This window comes from Rhinolophus sinicus, linkage group LG10 (assembly GCF_036562045.2).
Source record: "Rhinolophus sinicus isolate RSC01 linkage group LG10, ASM3656204v1, whole genome shotgun sequence".
In the NCBI taxonomy this organism is placed as follows: Eukaryota; Metazoa; Chordata; class Mammalia; order Chiroptera; family Rhinolophidae; genus Rhinolophus; species Rhinolophus sinicus.
Window position 1 is genome coordinate 107,996,423 of NC_133759.1, and position 18,939 is coordinate 108,015,361.

General features: G+C 41.3%; 2 long non-coding RNA genes across 9 annotated transcripts in view; one reads left to right on the forward strand and one right to left on the reverse strand.

The window, feature by feature from the left end:
* The window catches only part of LOC141567320 (uncharacterized), a 32,943-nt gene that overhangs the window by 9,362 nt on the left and 4,642 nt on the right, over positions 1 to 18,939 (reverse strand). The gene's annotated exons all lie outside the window — the stretch shown is intronic.
* Positions 498 to 17,434, forward strand: LOC141567321 (uncharacterized). Of its 3 annotated transcripts, XR_012489923.1 has the most exons (6): positions 498 to 1,022; positions 1,516 to 1,621; positions 3,980 to 4,074; positions 12,861 to 13,140; positions 14,042 to 14,811; positions 16,842 to 17,434. It is a non-coding gene; the product is annotated as an uncharacterized LOC141567321 (long non-coding RNA). The 3 variants fall into 3 exon arrangements; XR_012489922.1 differs by lacking the exon at positions 16,842 to 17,434 and having other exon boundaries at positions 12,849 to 13,140; positions 14,042 to 15,143; XR_012489921.1 differs by lacking the exon at positions 16,842 to 17,434 and having other exon boundaries at positions 14,042 to 15,143.

The following is an 18,939-nucleotide window of genomic DNA, read 5'->3' on the forward strand; positions in this document are numbered from 1 at the left end:
ACTTGACAATGATAAGAAAGGACCAGGTTACGGGTTTATGTATTTATTATGCTATACCTTTTATAGTTATTTTGGAGTATGCGCTTTCTACTTATTGAAAACGTTTGCTGTAAAGCAGTATGCCCTGTTACACCAGGGGAAGCCTCATGCATGTCATGTTTATTCAGTCTCTTTCTTGATCGCTTCATTTTCTCTTGATTTAATCTCATGTTTTGGACCAGAACAGGCTGTACAGGCATGGAGCCTGGGCGCAGTAGGCTGTACCATCTGGGTGTGTGGAAGTGCACGCTATGATGTTTGCACAACTACGAAGTCACCCAATGACGCATTTCTCAAAACGTGTCCCCATCGTTAAGCTGGGGACTGAGCTGCAAAGGACAGCGAAGCCGTGAGACCCCATCTGCCTGTGCCCCCCACTCCAAACCAGACAGGAACCCCGATCCTCTGCAGAAAACGTCAGACGGAGCCGCCCACCAGACCCCGGCGTGGAGCACCCCTCCCAGCAGCCGCCGGCTCTGCAGCGAGGAAACCGCCACACGCGCCCTCTCTACAGCCTGACGCCGAGGGAACTGTCAATCCGAGGTGCTGTGGAGGCCTCAGAACTGACCAGGTCTCAAGTGCTGGCTGTCCAAGACCAGCCTGGGGTCTGGAAGTGCCCAGATCCCACTCGGAGACCTTCCAACACTGCATACGTACCCATGGACTTGGGCAGAACCACAACTCCCGGGAGCCTCCGCGGTGAGGCGCTTCCGGTCAGCTGGGGGGGCGCTTCCGGCTATGATGGAAGCTGGTGTGGCAGCCGGCGTGGCGCGGTGGACTATCCAGGAGACTAGTCCTGTGGCTGCCCTGGTGGACCGGCGGCAGCTAGTTAGTGAATGCACTATTTTCCACTTGGTTGCCGGGCCAGCAGTCGCCCTGGCAGCTTCCCGCCGGATCTGATCTGTCCCCGGATCTGATCCGCGTCACCTTGAGGGGCGGCTCATGGCTGCCCCAGCCTTGGAAGTCCAACCTGGGGACTGGCTGTAGGTCTCGTCTCAGAAAGTCTACTGCCTGACAGGACTTTTTTTTTTTTTAAAGGCCTATCCTTCGGTCCTCATGATAATCCCCGAAATAGGCATCATTATCCTCATTTCTCGGGTGAAGAACGAGAGGCAGCCTTTCTCAGTATGTTTCCTCTGGAGGAATCCTTAAAGTCATTCTCAAATCGCAGGGAACCCTGCCTAAACATTATGTCTGCAGCTCGTGACAGAATAAGACAATCACGAAGTCAGCCCTATGAAATACTGAATACACAAAAGGACAATGGCCACAGTATATATAGAAACAGGACTCTGACATACCAGTGCTGCAACCTGCCGGGGGAAACCAAAACCTTACCTACAATAAACAGCCCAGGGGACCACATTGCTATTCTAGCAACAATCCAGGAAGCTCAACAGTAACTTCTGTAACAGTCGGCCCCAAAAGACCAGCATTTGACCAATAAGTGACAGCTTCCCTGATTTTTGTCCCCAGCTTCCCGCTGCCGACAGCCTCCAATGGGAGTCAACCAGAAGCTTTGCCTCTTTTCCACTGCAGAGCTTTCCCATTCCTCTGCTAGCCTTTGAGTCTCTGCCAAAACGTAAGTGACAGTGACTCCTTTCCTGTATCAAGTGCTGAATGTATAGCTGTTGCCTGTTCTCATTTGGTTGGTCTTTGTTAATCTTCAGAGATATAATTAATTGCCAATATATTTCTGTAGACTCTGTTTATTTTGGCTAGCTATTCTTTTGTTTGGTTTCCCCCTCATCATTTGCCATTAAACCTGTATTACTAAAAATTCACAAAGAAAGTGAAGGTAAAAGAAATTTAAACTTTAAAATGATGCTTTTTATGTGCTTATGGCATTTAAACTGCTAAAGTTATTAAAACTTAAACTTTGGGATATCATGTTATATAGTTGTGTTAACAAATTGGACTTCCTATTTTACAATGTTCCTGGAATTGCCTGTAGAGTTTGAACAACCAAGTATATTACTGGTCTAAAATAGATATTCTTTATGACATGTATGGTGAGAGATAGAGAAAGGTTAGGGACAATGAATGTCATCATGTGATTTTAAAAATCCTATTAAAATGATCATTTTAGCTCCTTATTAATATGCTCAAATAGTAAGTTGCATATCAGTGAATCTATTTTGCATTAGATTGGAAACAGCCCATAAGAACTTTTAAAATGCACTGTTAGATTCAGTTCTTACTTTTTCTTTGGCAAAAAAGTAATATTCTTTTGTAGCATGGGATTGCTTTTTCTTTTGTTTCTACTTCCTTATCAGATTTGGACATCAGGAATTTGAGTCCTTTGCAGATTCAGCTACATAGCTTTCTACCTTTTGGGTTGTTCTAGAGAATTATAAACAGTGGAAATTATCTCTTTAAAATCCTATCAAAAGATTCATTTGTGAACTTTCTGAGCGTAGAATCTTCTATTGGATAATTCTTTTGTTTTTTGTTTTTGTTTTATTTCTTCCTGTTTGACCAATTTTGGTAATATATTTTTTCTTTTTAAATTTTTCTTTGATTCAGTATTTTCAAGGTTTTTTTTTTTTTTTTACTAAATTATGCCTACGACTTTAAATTATTTAATATTTCTGGATCTATTTTTAGAGAGCTTTCTAAGAATTGGAATCTCTTTTGTACTGGTTAGTACAACCAGAGATTTATCACTTGTTCATTTTTTTCCAAAAACAGTGCTTTAGATTTGTTTGTTAATTCAATTTTTCCTTTTCTTCTCTGAGGAGAAAGAAAATTAAACTCACAGTTATCATCTCCTAACATCAAGATTACATGGAAACTTCTTTAAAATAAATAGGAAGGGGAATGTTCCACTTCTGATTACAAAAGGAGAACAAAAAATGCAGGACGTGGATAAAACTGCGATAATAGAGACGCCAAAACAACAGTGCCTTAAAAACCATAGATGATTATTTTTCATAAACCCACCTGGGCAGCCCCAAGGGAGTTAGAAAACTATGCTCTTTCTAAGTTACTGCTCTACCATCCCTTGGGTGTTTTCCTCATCTGTATAGTTCAAGATGGCCAACACCACATCTGCATCTCAACCAGCAGTAAAAGGAAATGCATTGAATGCCCTTTTTTTTAAGGGCACAGTCCGGAAGAGGCATGAGTCACTTCTGCTCACATCCCATTGGACAGGTCTTAGTCATACAACTACTATTATTTACAGAGAAGACTATAAATGAACTTTTTATTCTGGGAGAGCAATGTTCACAGCTAAAAATTGGGGATTCTATTACTTTTAGAAGTGGAGAACAGATACCGAGAGATAACTAGCAGTCTCTGTCATAGGAGATAAGAGAGGATATAAGATGTCACAGAGAATGCCAGCCAAGCACGTGAAGTAGATTGTGATATCGACCATGAACCTCCCCACCACCCCACTTCATCAAGTTCGGCTCTAGATAGGACTGAATTTTATTTATTTCCTCCATTTCACCAGAGGACAAAATTTAATCTTCTCGGGATGGGAGTGGAAATGATAAGCAGTAACAGCTCTGCTCAGATATGCTGGACAGAGCTGGAGACACGAGAATCTAACTGCTCTGATTATAGATTTTCATGTTTTTCAATTTATTTGAAGACTATAATACACGTGTGGTGTAACAAATCAAACAATACAAATATATAGAGAAAGCTAAGTCCTCTTCCCCCATAATATAAAGTAACAAATGTAAAACCCCCCGTATCTATCCTATCATATAATTCTCCTGCCTCTATGTAATTACATAAAAGTTATACAAGGATAACTCACATTTAATATGATTATTAATATTATTGGGTATAAATCTCTCATCTTGCTGTTTGTTTTCTATTTGTACCATTTGTTCTTTGTTCTCCGTTTCATCTTTTCCTGACTTCTTTTGGATTAATTGAATGTATTTTATGATTTTTTTTCTGTCCTTTTCTGGTGCTACAACAGAATACCATAGACTGGTTGGCTTATAAACAGGAGAAATTTCTCTCAGTCTGGAGGCTGGGGAGTCCAAGATCAAGACACCAGCAGACTCATGTCTGGTAAGAGCCTGCTTCCTGGTTCTTAGATGCAGGTCTTTCCACTGTGTCCTAACGTGGTAGACGTGGGGAGGGAGCTCTCTGGGGTCTCTTTTATAAGATACTAATCCCATTCATGAGGGCTCTTCCTTCTCACCACCTCCCAAAGGCCCCACCTCCTAATTCCATCCCATTGGGGGTTAGGTTTCAACGTACGAATTTTTGGGGGGACACAAACATTCAGTCTATAACAATTCTATTTTATCTCCTTTCTTGTACTATTAGCTATATCTCTGTTTTTATTTTTTTTTATTTTAAGGTTGCTTTAGATTCATAGTGTCCATTTTAACTTGTAATCTATCTTCAAGTGATACTACACAGCATCATATATAGCCCTCTCTGGCACTCTGTCCTGAGAACTCTAACTACTTTGGTCTCCCTGGACTCTCAGGTCCAGCTCCTCAACTCAGGGAGTCCATTGGACTTCACCTGGGTTACCCTCTTTGTGCCTAAGCCTGAAAATTCTCCAAAGGCTGCAAGCTGGGACAATCATGGGATTCCTTCATTTATTTCCCAGTGCTCACAAATCACTGTTCATTTTCTGATGTTCAATGTCTTGCAAATAAGTGTTTCATATATTTTGTCTGGTTTTGTTTTTTTTGGTAGGAAGGGTAAATCTGGTTCCTGTTATTCCATCTTCAATAGAAACAAAAGTTCATCTTCATTTTTGAAAGATATTTTCACTGGGAATAGAATTATAGGTCTATAGGGGTTTTGGGTTTTTTTTTATTTTCTTTCATCACTTAAAAAAATGTCATTCCATTTTCTTCTGACTTGCAGAATTTCTTCTTTTTCTATTGCATAGAAGTTGCCTTTATTTTTTTTTACTGTTTAATATTTCATGCTTCCATAGTGAGAATTTTAGAAAAAGAACAGCAAATTAAACCCAAAGAAATTAGAAGGAAAATGATACAAAGATTGGAGTATAAATTGATACAACAGAAAATAGAGAGGGTCAAAAATCCAAAACACATAACTGTGCAAGGCAAAATTGTATCACTTAGAAGACAGAGAATACTTTTATGATTTTAGAATGGAGAAGAGGATTTCCTAAGAAAAAAAGCACAAAAATTATTAACAATAAAGGAACAGATTGGTAAAATTGTAACAAGAGGATGACACCATAAAGAGAATGGATGAACTAGCAAGAGTAGGAAAAGATACATAAAAGATACAATTTACAAAGACTCATCTGTAGAATTAAGATTTCCTACAAATCAATAAGAAAAAAGTAGATGATGCAATAGAAAAAAAATGATCAAAAAACTTAACAAGCATTTTCCAGAAAAGAAAATCCAAATGGACAATTAAGGATACAAAAACGTGCTCAACTTTAGTAATGATCAAGGAAATGCAAATTACAAGCCACCCAGTTGGCACTGGCAACATCAAGGAGGAGCAAGGCTGTAAAAACCACTGCAACATTCACTTCTGGTGGGAATGGAAATTAATACAACTACCTGGAGCAACATTTTTTTATTCTCTAGTAAAGCTGAACATGCAAATACCCTATGCCCCAGCAATTCCACCTTTAGGTATATAGTCTGTTGAGCAGGGTTTCTCAACTCAGCACCATTGACATTTTGGGCCAGATAATTGTAGGGGTGCTGTGCTGTGCATTGTGGGATGTTGAGCAGCATCCAGATGCTAGTAGCACCCTCCACAGTTGTGACTACCAAAAATTTCTCCAGACTTTGCCAAATAATCCCCGGGGCAGATGAGAGAGGCAAATTGCCCCAAGTTGAGAACCACTGGTTTCATCCAATTGAGTAGTTTATGAGAATTGGACAAGGAGTTACAGCCTCATCAGCCTCATCAGACATTTAGGTAACGAGCAATATGAATCCAGAGTATGTGGCTTGCAAAGTAGAATGTGCTTTCCTTCTCATATAGCCAAAGCCTGGGCCATGTTCAGTGGGAACTGATGGGTTCCTGCAGCACCTCCATTTGGAGAGCTGGACCTGGAATCCCTAAAGCAACTATCAAACAGGCATGTCACTCATTCTTGTGAGAAATGCTGCCCTGGAGAGCAGCTTCAGATTGCAAGTTCCCTCAAATCTCTTTCCAAAGATGGAAACTCACCCAGATGGTAAGGTAGCCCTATACTTCCTGGAGACAGTAACAATTTAACAAGCAGCCAGTGACAGCACAGTAAAAATATCGTGATGCCAGCACTATAAAAAGTCCCAGAGTTCAGTAATATGAACCCCTGGTATCATCAAGCTTCAACTGAGGAATCAATGTCCCCAAACGAAATCACTTTCTAGAAAAATTTAAATAACTAAATGTCTTACCCCTCACTTTTAAAAATTCTGCATAGCCCCACCTATGTGGCTCTCGGGTACCTAAGAGGAATCTGCCTTCCATCTTCTACAGCCTGTACTGTCTTCTGTTAACAGTAGTGTTTCCTTTGGCATCTCCAGATGTGGATTCATTCTCCCCAAGGTTACTGTGTTCTCACTTATCCAAAATCCCAACTAGTCAGCTGTATACCAAAAAATACACAGCAGATGTAAGGAGCTTAGAAGTTGCCACTCTATCCACACAACGAATTAAAAGTTGAATGTACTGAAAAATCAACAACTCTTCTTAGAACCATCAGAGAAGTGAGGTCACAGGGCAAGCCGCTGCCCCCCAAATTGGAGACAAACAGGCAGATTCAGAGAATCACAACTTACCAGAGCAGAAACATCCATGTGGACTAATTTGGGGTAAGAAACCATGGACTGTAATTGATGAATTTCTGGAAGCCCAGTGTGGACAAGTGTGAGAGTCAAAATGTGCAGGGAGGCCCCCACACTTTTGTGAGTTTTACCTCCTGGAGCTCAACCAGGAGACAAAAATCCCTCATGCTTCCTGCAGAGGGAGGGGAAAGTAACCATTGTGAAATACACCAAAGCATTCTGTTTTTCTTAACAAGGTCTGCCCTCAGGAGAAACTGGTTAACCAGAGCCTGATCTGCTGGGCTTTTATGGGAGCCTAACTGACATGGGGAAGGGAAACATCCAACTCCAGCTGGCTCCAGCCTTCCCCAGGGAGGAAGGGAAACACCCAGCTCCAGCCTACTCTAACTATACTGTCCCACTGGGGGCAGGGCTGAGAAGCACTTGTGAGGCTCACAGTCCAGGGGCACAGGCTCATTAAAAGCCTGAGACCTAATCATTGGGCTACAAATGCTTCCCCTTACCCCACATCTTCCCAGTACGTTACTACAGGTTCATTTACAGCAGTGTTTTTCTACCCAGTACAAACAGGTCCTCGAATGACATTGTTTCATTCAAGGTCGTTTAGGTGTAATGTTGATGAGATGCTGCAGGAACTTAACTCTCATTTATATAAATTAGCCTAAAACTGGTTTCATCATAGTCATTTTGCTTAAAGTCGAAGAACCTATGGACTACAATTAGTGAGGATTTACTGTATCCACCTTTCAACAAAAAATTACAAGGCGTACTAAAAGGCAAAAAACAAACATTGATGAGACTGAACAAGCATCAAAATGAGAATCAGATATGGCAGGAATATTGGAATTACTAGGCCAGAAATTGTTAAAACTATGATTGATATGCTGAGGGCTTTAATGGGAAAAGCAGACAACATGCAAGAACAGATGAACAGTGTAAGGAGAGAGATGGAAAATTCTAAGAAAGAATCAAAAAGAAATACTAGAGATCAAAAACACTGTGTATGGAAAATAGAATTGGTCAGGCTTCCTCCTTGGCCATCTGGTGGCCCTGACCAGGCGACCCGCTGGTCACATGAGATGGAATGTTGCGCAGGTGCTGTCCGTTCTGAAGATGTTGCTGTTTGTATATACTCTTATGTAAGCACCTTGGCTGTGAGCCACTTTTGTCTCGGCAGAGTATAGACAGCGCCCGGCCATGGTATGAGGGGGGGCTGCCGGTTGTACTCTGACGAGGCCGGCTGCGTCCAGTAGTGAAGCTGGTATATATGTACTCTGCCTTCAGCTCCACGCATCTTCCAGCTCCCAGAATCGCGGACACCTTACCCCGGGCCCACAACCCACTCTGACACACTGTAACAGAGAATGCCTTTTATGAGCTTAATAGACTGAACACAACTGAGGAAAGAACCTCTGAACTTGAGAATATCTTAATAGAAACCTCCAAAACTGAAAGGCAAAGAGAAAAAAAAAAGACTGAAAAACAGAACTAATCAAGTGATTAGTATCAGAATATATGACTGCTGCCTACATTGCAATAAGCAAAAGATAAACAACCCATATCAAAATGTGCAAATGATATGAACAGATACTTGGCCTGCAGGCTGTGGTGTACTGACTGACCGCTGAGTTAGAAGGCTATTGCAGTAATCCTGGTAGCATCAGTTATGGTGAGAATAGTGCAAGTTCTGAGACAGAATTGGGAATTTAAATATAATGTTTATAGAATATCATGAGATAGATTACACAGCAAAAGGAAACCTGCGGACCAACTTTGCTTATGAAATATTAAAAATCTGAAATAAAATATTAACAAGTAGAATCCTATTTTTAAAGTAAAACATTGTAATCAAGTGGAGTTGCCATCGGCATTGTAAGTATGGTTCAATGCTGGGAAAGTCATTAATATATCACATTAATGGGACTAAGGAGAAAAATTGTATGACCATTTTCACAGAAGCACAAGAAACATAATACAAGTAAACACCCACTCGTGACTTTTAAAACTGCTGTATAAAATAAGAATTAATGGATAGTTCTTTAACATGATAATATATATGTGTATGTGTGTGTGTATATATATATATATATATATTTCATCCCAAAAGTCAGGATCCTACTTAATGAGAAAATACTAGAAGCTTTCCCATTAAAGTAAGGCCACTTTTTCTATCACTCTTCAACACTGTGTTGGAGTTATTCCACTGCAATGAAACAGAAGAAAGCAAATTAGAGCAAAGAAAGAAAGAGATAAAACTATATCATTTCAGATTATATGATTATATTTCTAGAATACACAAAAGAATCAATGGGAAAACTACAAAAACAATAATTTTGTAAAAGAAGTTTATAAAATCAACATGCAAAAATCTATATAAACAAAAGCCATTTAAAAGATATAATGGAAGAATAAAGATGTAATGAAAGAAGATGACCCTATTTATGATAAAGAATAAAATACTTAAGCATGATCTTAAAATGTCTAAAATGCATATAAAAACTGTAAAAAACAACTTTTGAAAGACAAAAAAGGGAAACCTGAATAAATGAAAAGACATGTCCCATTCTTAAGAAGACTTAATTTCATTAAGATGTCCATCCTCCCTAGGTTAAATTTAACATGATCTCAAGAAACATATCATGAATTCTCTTCCTCTGAAATTAAAAAGTTGATTACAGTTTGGAAAAGAACAAGTAACAATAGCTAGATAATGCTTGAAAGATGCCAGATTCCAATATATTTGAGCAGCCTCCGTCATTAAAACGAGACACTGGCCTATTCATAGACAGAAGGGAGAAAATCCAGAAACAGAACCAATTGCAGATGCAAAACCAGTAAGTACATAGTAAAGACCGCATCTCAAGCCAGTGAGAGGGAGAAAAGACTTTTTAATATGTGACACTGGGATAACTGGTCAGCCTAGGGAAACAGATAAAATTAGATTCATTCCTCATACCATATACCCAACAATTTCAAACGAATCACAGATTTAAATGTAAAATGAAAAATGAAGCCATACAAGTATTAGAAGAGAACGTGGGGAAATTCCTCTATAACTGGCAATGGTGAAAACTTTCCCATGACTTGAAATTCAGACACGATAGTGACAAAGATTAATAAATTTGACTGAATAAAAGTGGAAAACATTTAGATAGCATAAAATACCATGACCAGAGTAAAAAGGCAAATGACTCACCGGGGAAAATATTTGTGATGTATGTCACAGACAAAGGGTTACTATTCGTAATATAGAAAATGCTCCTAAAATTAGAGTAGAAAAAGACAAAAATCCTATATAAACATGGGCATTAGATTTGAACAGACAGGTCACAGAAAAAGAAAAGCGAATTCTCTTAAATATATGAAAAGTTGCTCAATCTTATTCATTATAGGAGACATACAAGGGGAAACCATTTCTCACTTCTATCAGACTGGCAAAAATCTAAATATTTGACAACACAGTCACAAAAAATTCATTAATTGCCTTTGGAAGATAGTAGGAGACTAATTATTTTGAAAACAGGTATAAATAGGGGGGATAAATAAAACATTTATTGTGTCTTTCTTATCTAAATATACCCTTGGGTAACCAAATAACTGAAAAGGGGCAATTAATAAATTAAGAATTAATAGCATTATAATAGTTATCATTTTGCAATCCCTACTGAGTCCTTGAGCAGTGATCACCAATGATTGCTGACATCTTTTAAAAAAATAAGAAAACCAAACATTCTGTTCATCTATGGGGTTATACACAACATCACCTATGAGAGATCTTGAACAACACAAAACAAAACAAAACAACAACACCCTGGGTCTGAGCAAGTCTCTGGATCTACCTACCAAATTATAGGAAACCAGAGGCAGCAGAAGGATATGTCCAATAATGCCACAAGGCAACAATCCGCAAAGCCAGGTAGTGGGACATTCCAGTGTCTTCACCACCTACATTAGCTTCTCCACTGCCCTCCTCTCTCCCTCTGAGTTTTTATTCCTGTTATTCTCATTTCACAGATGTGTAAACTGAGGCTCAGAGAGCACAGGCACAGAACGCTTAAGATGTAGGAGACAAAGCTGGAATTTGACCCGATCAGCTTTTCTGAAATGCCCCCATGTGATTTGTTTCTTGACTGCCCCCAAAATGGAAGCCACCGAGGCCCTTGTCAGGTCATCGGCTGCCTCCAGTCTCCTCCCCTGCAGAGCTCCCACTCTGCTTTGGACAGCTCACCTCCCGTGTGCTTTATCCCCTTGTGGGAACCCTGAGCTTCACTAGCCCCGTTTGCACCTGGGGAAACGGCAGCCCTGAGAGTTTAGCCGATGTCAGTGGGTTAGTGACCAGATGGAACCAGAACCCTGCTTCCCTAACTCATACTCTCACACTATGCCCTCCTGACTCAGGACGGAGGGAGGAGGGCAACAAAGAATGACAAGACTGCCTGGGGACTGAGGGAAAAGGACGGTGACGTGATCATCCTCAGAGGCCAGAGCAGGGGTGGACAATGTGCTCGCCAGACCTGAGCCCAGACATCACGCCCTGCCTTCAAAAGCAGGCAACACACACTGCAGCCACTGCTAACCTACCTCTACACCCCAGAAAGGAACATTTAGACACACTCGAGGGCTGTTCTGTGGTTCTCCAAGGCTGCTTCTCCCTGTCCAGTCTGAAGTATTCATTTTACTGAGAGAAAATTGACGTTTTATGTGAATGCACAAAACGTGGGTGCAATTTGGTGAGTTTTGACAACTACGTACACCCACATAACTAAAACCCAATCAGGAGATACAATTGTCCATCATCTCAGAAACTTCCCTCATGCCCCTTTTACTCACGCCCCATTCCCCGTCCCCCCTTGCACCAGAAGTCGGAAAGGTTCTGACACCTGGAACACTCAATGCTTCTGGGTCTCTCCGCTTGCTAGTGGCTGCTGGCAAGCCATCTAGCCATATGGCCAGGCCCATGTGAAATGGAAGTCACTTACTCCTACCCCGGAACTAGCTTTCTGAAGACACGCCATCCATGTTGCTGGCTGTCACCACAAATCAGGCCACCAGGTCAGCCAGCAAGTGGAATATTTCACTTCTTCCAAAACCTTCCATGGTGCTGATTTTCCCTGTTCTCTCTTGGCACCTGAAGCCCCAAGCTCATTTTATCCCATGGCTAATATGTGTGATAAAGCAGGCCCTGAGAGAGGGTGAAGATGCCTATAATTACCTTAGCAACGGAACATGCTGGGCATTGCAGTCATTTACTCTCATCACCATAGCAACAGAGAATCACAGAATCATGGTCATTTGGAGCCCAGTGGCAATAATACTCACTTAGTCCAATCCCTTAGATTAAAACAAACAAAAAACCAAAGCACACGGCATCAGTTGCTGCTCAGAAAGCCTTCATATCCCTGTACATGTATGTTCTTTGTTTGGAATGGATGTTGCTTCCAATAGGATTGGCCTGAGTGTCCATTTGGGTGGCTGATTTCAAATGTGAAGCCTTGTCCTGCACTGTTAGGGACAAAAGAAGATTATTTGACTGATGCAAGCAGAGCAAGTCTGCCAGAAAAGAATGTTCCTGGGAGATGGGGAGTGGAGATGTTTACACCAGGGCTCACAGTAAGGATTCACTTAACCTAAAGCTCTGACTGCCACCTGGTCATTTGGCGCTCCTTGTGCCAATAGACCAACAGGCAGAGAAAGGAGTTACTCCGTTGGTGGGGATAATAGACCCTGATGGTCACAGGAGCCACATTGGCTGACATATGTTGGGAGCAGAAAAGAGTATGTCTGGGACTCCAGGGATTCACTGAATGACGTCTTAGGGTGTCTGTGCCTAGTGATAACCAGGAAAGGGCAAGGAGAAAGGACATGGTAACCAGGGGCTCAGACTTCTGAGGTGAATGTCACCCTACCCAGCAATCAATGTAGATCAACAGAAGTGCTGGCTGAAGATAAGGGATTGGGTGGAAGAAGAAGGAGGCCACATGTCAAGTGCAGAACAAATCAAAGGACCAGTTGCAGTAGCAGCATTGTAGCTTCTCCCAATAATCCTGTTTTAAGTCTATTTTTTAGAAATCATGACCAGCCACCACTTTGAAGAATCAGTGGCAGGATGGAGTGAACAGGGCACAAGCAGATGAAGGGAAATCAAGTGTGACCTGGAAGATAAGCTGTCTGTGCCTCACTTTGTCATACCTTGGCCTTCACTTATACTCCAAAGGCTGCTTACTGTACACACCTGCAACTCTCGGCCTCAGGGCTCTTTTTGCTGGCTGCTGGAGCATGCTTGGGGCAAGCCAGAGGTACGAGAGGGAAGAGGCCCCTGGAATCAGCTGCCAAGCAAAGACAGATGGTGAGTCAGTGATTAAAAACCCCAGCACCCTCATCCCTGGGGCGGGCTCACTTTGAGACGTGTTCTGCGTGTCTCCCAAGTCTCTGAAGGGATAAAGCTCCCGGGGAAACTGGCTTCGTAACACGCTGGATTTGCTTCCTTTCCTGCCTCACTTCCCACTGCCCAGTGAGGGTCACTTAAGATCACATCCCTGAAATACCATTTGCACTTCAGTCCTTGTCTCAGGGGAAAAACACAAACCAAGATCCCATGTCCTGTAAATGTTCAAGTTTATTGTCATATGTTATTGATTATATTCTTCTATGTAAGGAAAAAAGTATATACGACTTATGTTGGGCCTGTAGTTTATTTGAACTTTAACTCTTATTTTCTTGATCAGAAGTGTATCCATCTTCCTAATTGCTTTCAAGAAATCAAAGATTCAAAGAATCTTTTTTATTCCCCCTAATATTTGATTGGTTCCTGAGTTGGCCTTATCTTTATTATTTTTTTTTCTTTTTGTTGCTTTGGGTTTGCCTCTTGAGTTCAATATTCAGACTTTTTTCCCCCTAATATATGTGTTTAAACTAAACAGTTGTCATGATGTACTTCTGTTGTGTTCCACAAATGTTGACATGAAGTGGTTTTTATTACTATTCTGTTCTAAATATTGCTTGATTTCACTTGAGTTATTTAGTGATATGCTACTGTATTTTCAAATATGGAATTTTTTGGCCTGCTTTTATTATTTCAAATTTTATTGCATTAAGTTTGAATTGAGTATTTTAATTATTCTAGTTCCCCTCTATTAACATTAGTTATATATAATTGTATTTTTCTTTAGTTGCTACCCATGAAATTACAACATATGTCATTGAATTATTAGAACATACTATACATTTGTAGTTTTATCTGTTCCCAGGACAATGTCAGGACGTTGGAACACTTGAACTCCACTTCCGCCTGCCTCCACCTGACCAATAAAATGCAGCAGAAGTATTGTTCTGAGAATTCCAAACTAAGGCCTTAGGACTGGAAGCTTCTGCTGCTTCTCTCTTTGAATGCTTGCTCTTGGGAGTGTTCCATCATGGGATGCAGCTGTTTGTTTTTAAGAATCCCAGCCCACATGGAGATGCCTTAGGGAGAAGACCCAAGGCTCTCTGGTTCAAAGCTCCAGCTGGGCTTCCAGCCATCAGCCAGCGCCAATTGTGAGCCAAGCAAATGAGCCATCTTAAGCATTTCAGCTCAGAGGATACAGCCCCAGGTGACATCCAGAGCAGGACAACTGCCCAGCTGAGCCCAGTCAACCCAAAGAGTCATGATAGATAATAGTTGCAATACTTAAGCAGAAGTCATACTTAATTTTAGTCATGTATAGCTTTTAGTGTCTCAACCATCAATGTCTCATCAGTAACACATTCCTTACCATGCTGACAATCAAATGAAATTGTAAATTTTACCTAGTTGCAATAGGTAGTTCTTGAATTTCATATCTAGGAGTTGAGACCATTTTAATGATCTTAGCCCCAGAAATTCTACTTCACTAATGATGAGGACCAAGAAGGTTATGGTAGGGTTGGAGCAAGCCTGACCTGAAGCCCGAATGGAAAAATTCACACAAAGGAAAATGTATCAGACGTTTTCAAGTGGCAAGTGAAAGAAAAATCTACAAGTCAGACAAATGGTTGGGAGGTAAGTCATTGCTTTGCAGTGGAGGCCACCTGATTTAATGGCTAGTAAAAGTTTCACAACTGGCTCTTTGGGGGTGGGGGAAGAGTTCAGGTGTGTAGCGTTTGTTGCTATCTGTGGTGTGAATGATCCCACCATGGCCTACTTCAACCTACCAATGTGATGTCTCTGAACATAGAGTTGGGAAGAATTATACACAGTGGGCTTCACCTGCTCCAACACACCACTGGCTTGGTGGTTCACTGCAAGATCTAAGAAGACTTCAGGTTTACTGAGGGCAGACCAGATTTCTGGGGCTAAGAAGCAAGTGGAGATTGGAGAAGTGAAAGCAACAAGCAGGGACTATGTTTTTATGAAGATGTACTGCAAAGGGACGGATATAGAATAATAGCTAGAGTGGGGTCCAGAATGGATGAAGTGTGTGTGTGTGTGTGTGTGTGTGTGTGTAGAAGGGAAATAGTTCAAAGTATGAATATGTTGAGGGCAAAACCCAACTAAGGGAAGTTTTGAATATTCAGGAAAGAGAGAGGATAGGTGATACGAAAAGCACCCTATAGAAAAGAGAGGAGATGGAATCCAAAGGGATGGTAGAGTGTCAGTCTCAAATAGAAGGAGAGGCACCTTCTCAAATCACAAGGGTAGGGAGTGATAGTGGCCCATCTAGAAATCGGTAGATGGGTAGGTTTGGAGATGAAAATTTGGGCCGACCTGGTGGCTCAGGTGGTTGGAGCGCCATGCTCCTAACGCCGAGGTCGCTGGTTCGTTTCCCACATGGGCAAGTGAGCTGCGCCCTCTACAGCTAAGCTGGAGCTGGGCTACAGTGAGCAGCTGGAGCTCGGCGTGAGCTGCTGTGGGCCACTGAGCTGCCATGAGTGGCCAGCAGCCATCGTGAGCAGCCGGCAGCTGGGGAGAGCTGCCATGAACTGCTGTGAGCGGAAGACCTGCAACCAACTGCCTCAGCCAGGGGGAGCACAAGGCTCATAATACCAGCATGGGCCAGGGAGCTGTGTCCTACACAACTAGACTGAGAAACAAAGGCTTGAACCAGAGTGCAGGGAGGTGGGAGTAGGCGGAAGAAGGGAAACAAAAAGAAAAAAAATTTTGAGGGAGTCTATAAAGGATATGCCAACATAGCCTTTCAGTTGATGTGAGTTAGGTAATATGTAATTTTCCTCACGTAATGGAAAATAAGGCCAGATGATGGGCTAGAAAAGATGAGGTGGGAAATGTGAAAGAGAGCTGACCAAGAAAACATAAGGCCTTGCTCAGTGACCCTGAGAGTCCTACAGAGTGAGAGCCCAAGAGTTGCGGTGGCCTCAGCTCTCACTGTTGGGGACAGTTTCTCTGTAGCCCATGGGAGGAGCAGAGGGGTGCCTCAGGGCTGGATGTGTTCAATAGCAGATGTGCACGTCAGGCAGTGGCAGCCTCATTCCTACAGAAAGCCTCTGAAGTACTGAACAGTCATGGAGACTGAACCAACACTCTAGAATTGAGGGCCAGCTGCGGATCGGGGTGGGGTATTGAGGATGGAGGGAGAAGTTACTAGGGTCTACCGTAGTGTGTCAGAAACAAAGCCTCGAATAGCAGGAATAATTTAAGACTCAAGTGGAATAGGACATTCCAAAATACCTCCTGTCTTACCAGCTGATATGGTATTGCAAGAGACAGCTTTTGCATTTTAAAGAATTTTGCAAGACAGCTGACATCACGTTGGTGGTTGAAATTGGCCACGGTGGGAGAATTTACCCATGCAAGTCACCAAACAATGCAAGTCAATGGAATACTACTCAGCAGTACTAGAGAATAAACTATTGACACACATAAACAACATAGAGGAATCTGAAAAATACATACTGAGAAAAACTTGTACAATGAAAACTACAAAACTGCTGAAAAAAGATATAAACAGGAGAATGAAAACACATTTGTGTTCATGGATTAGAAGACTTAACACTGTTGAGATGTCAGTACTATCCAAAGCAATATACAGACTCAATGCAATCCCTATTAACATCCCAATGATTTTTTTATAGAAATAGAAAAACCCATCCTAAAATTCATATGGAATCTCAAGGGACACCAAATAGCTAAAGCAATCTTGAGAAAGAAAGACAAAGCTTTTCAGGAGGAAAAGCTTCCTGATTTCAAAACTTACTACAAAGCTACATTAACCAAAACAGCATGGTATTGGCATATAGACAGACATGTGGACTAATGGAATAGAATAAGAAGTCCAGAAATAAACCCTTCGATATATGGTCAAATGATTTTTGACAAGAGTGCCAAAACCATTAAATGGGGGGAATGGACAGCCTTTCAACAAATGGTGCAAGGCAAAATGGATTTCCACATGCAAAAAAATGAAGTGGGACCCTTATCTAACTCCATAAACAAAAGCAAACTCAAAATGGATCAAAGACCTAAATGTCAGATCCGAAACTACAAAACTCTTAGAACAGAGCAAAAACTTTTATAATGTTGGATATGATTTCTTGGCTATGATACCAAAGGAACAAGCAACAACAACAACAAAAAATTAATTGAACTTCATGAAATTTTTAAAAAATTTGTGTATCAAAAACAATTTTAACAGAATAAAAAAGTAATCCACAGAATGGGAGAAAATGTTTGGAAAGCATATATCTGATAAGGGATTCATATCATAATATATAGAGAATTCCTAAAACTCAACAACAACAAAATACACAACTCCATTCAAAAATGGCCAAAAGATTAAAAAGACATTTTTCCAAAGAAAATATACCAATGGCCAATAAACACATGAAAAGATGCTGAGATCATTAATCATTAGGGAAATGTAAATCAAAAACACAATGAGAGGGGCCAGACCAGGGGCTCAGGCAGTTAGAGCGCCATGTTCCTAACTTCAAAGGCTGCCGGTTCGATTCCCACATGGGCCAGTGGGCTCTCAACCACAAGGTTGCCAGTTCAATTCCTCGAGTTCCACAAGGGATAGTGGGCAGCGCCCCCTGCAAACTAAGATTGAACACAGCACCTTGAGCTGAGCTGTCACTGAGCTCCTGGATGGCTCAGTTGGTTGGAGCATGTCCTCTCAACCACAAGGTTGCCGGTTGGACTCCTGCAAGGGATGGTGGGCTGCGCCCCCTGCAACTAGCAACGGTAACTGGACCTGGAGCTGAGCTGTGCCCTCCACAACTAAGACTGAAAAAGGACAACTTGAAGCTGAACGGCACCCTCCACAACTAAGATTGAAAGGACAACAACTTGACTTGGAAAAAAGTCCTGGAAGTACACACTGTTTCCCAATAAAGTCCTGTTCCCCTCCCCCAGTAAAATCTTTTTTAAAAAAAATGAGATGCCAACTCTTATATATCCAGAAAGTAACAAGTATTGGCAAGGATGTGGAGAAATCTCTTGTGTACAGTCGGTAGTAATGTCAAATGGTAGAAAACAGTATGGAGGTTCCTCAAAAATTAAAAATAGAATTACCATATGATTCAGCAATTCCACTTCTGGGTAGATACCCAAAAGAACTGAAAGCAGCACTGTTCACAATAGCTAAAGCATAAAAGTGACTGAAGTGTCCATCAACAGATGAAAGAATAAGCAAAGTGTGGTCTATCCATTCAATGGAATATTATTCAGCCTTGAAAAGGAAGAAAGGACTGACCTATGTCACAACATGAGTGAACCTAGAGGACATTATGCTGAGTGAAATAAGCCAGTCACAAAAGGATAAACACTGTATGATTCCACTTACATGAGGTCCCTAGAGTAGTCCTATTCATAGAAACAGAAAGTACAATGGTAGGAGCCAGGGGCTGGGGGGAAAGGGGAATGCAGTGTTATTTTTTAATGGGTATAGAATTTCAGTTTTGCAAAATGAAGAGTCACGGAGCTGGATGGTGATGATGACTGCACAACATTATGAATGTATTTTAATATATTTAAAATGGCTAAGATAGCAAACACAAGAGTACATGCTTTATGATATCATTTATCTGAAACTACAGAAAAAAGCAATTTTAATCTAAAATGACAGAACACAGATAAATGGTTGCCTAGCGCCAGGGATGAGGGTGGTGGATAGACTAGGAAGGAGGGCGCACAAGGGGATATTTGGGGGTGATGGAAATTATCTCTATCTTG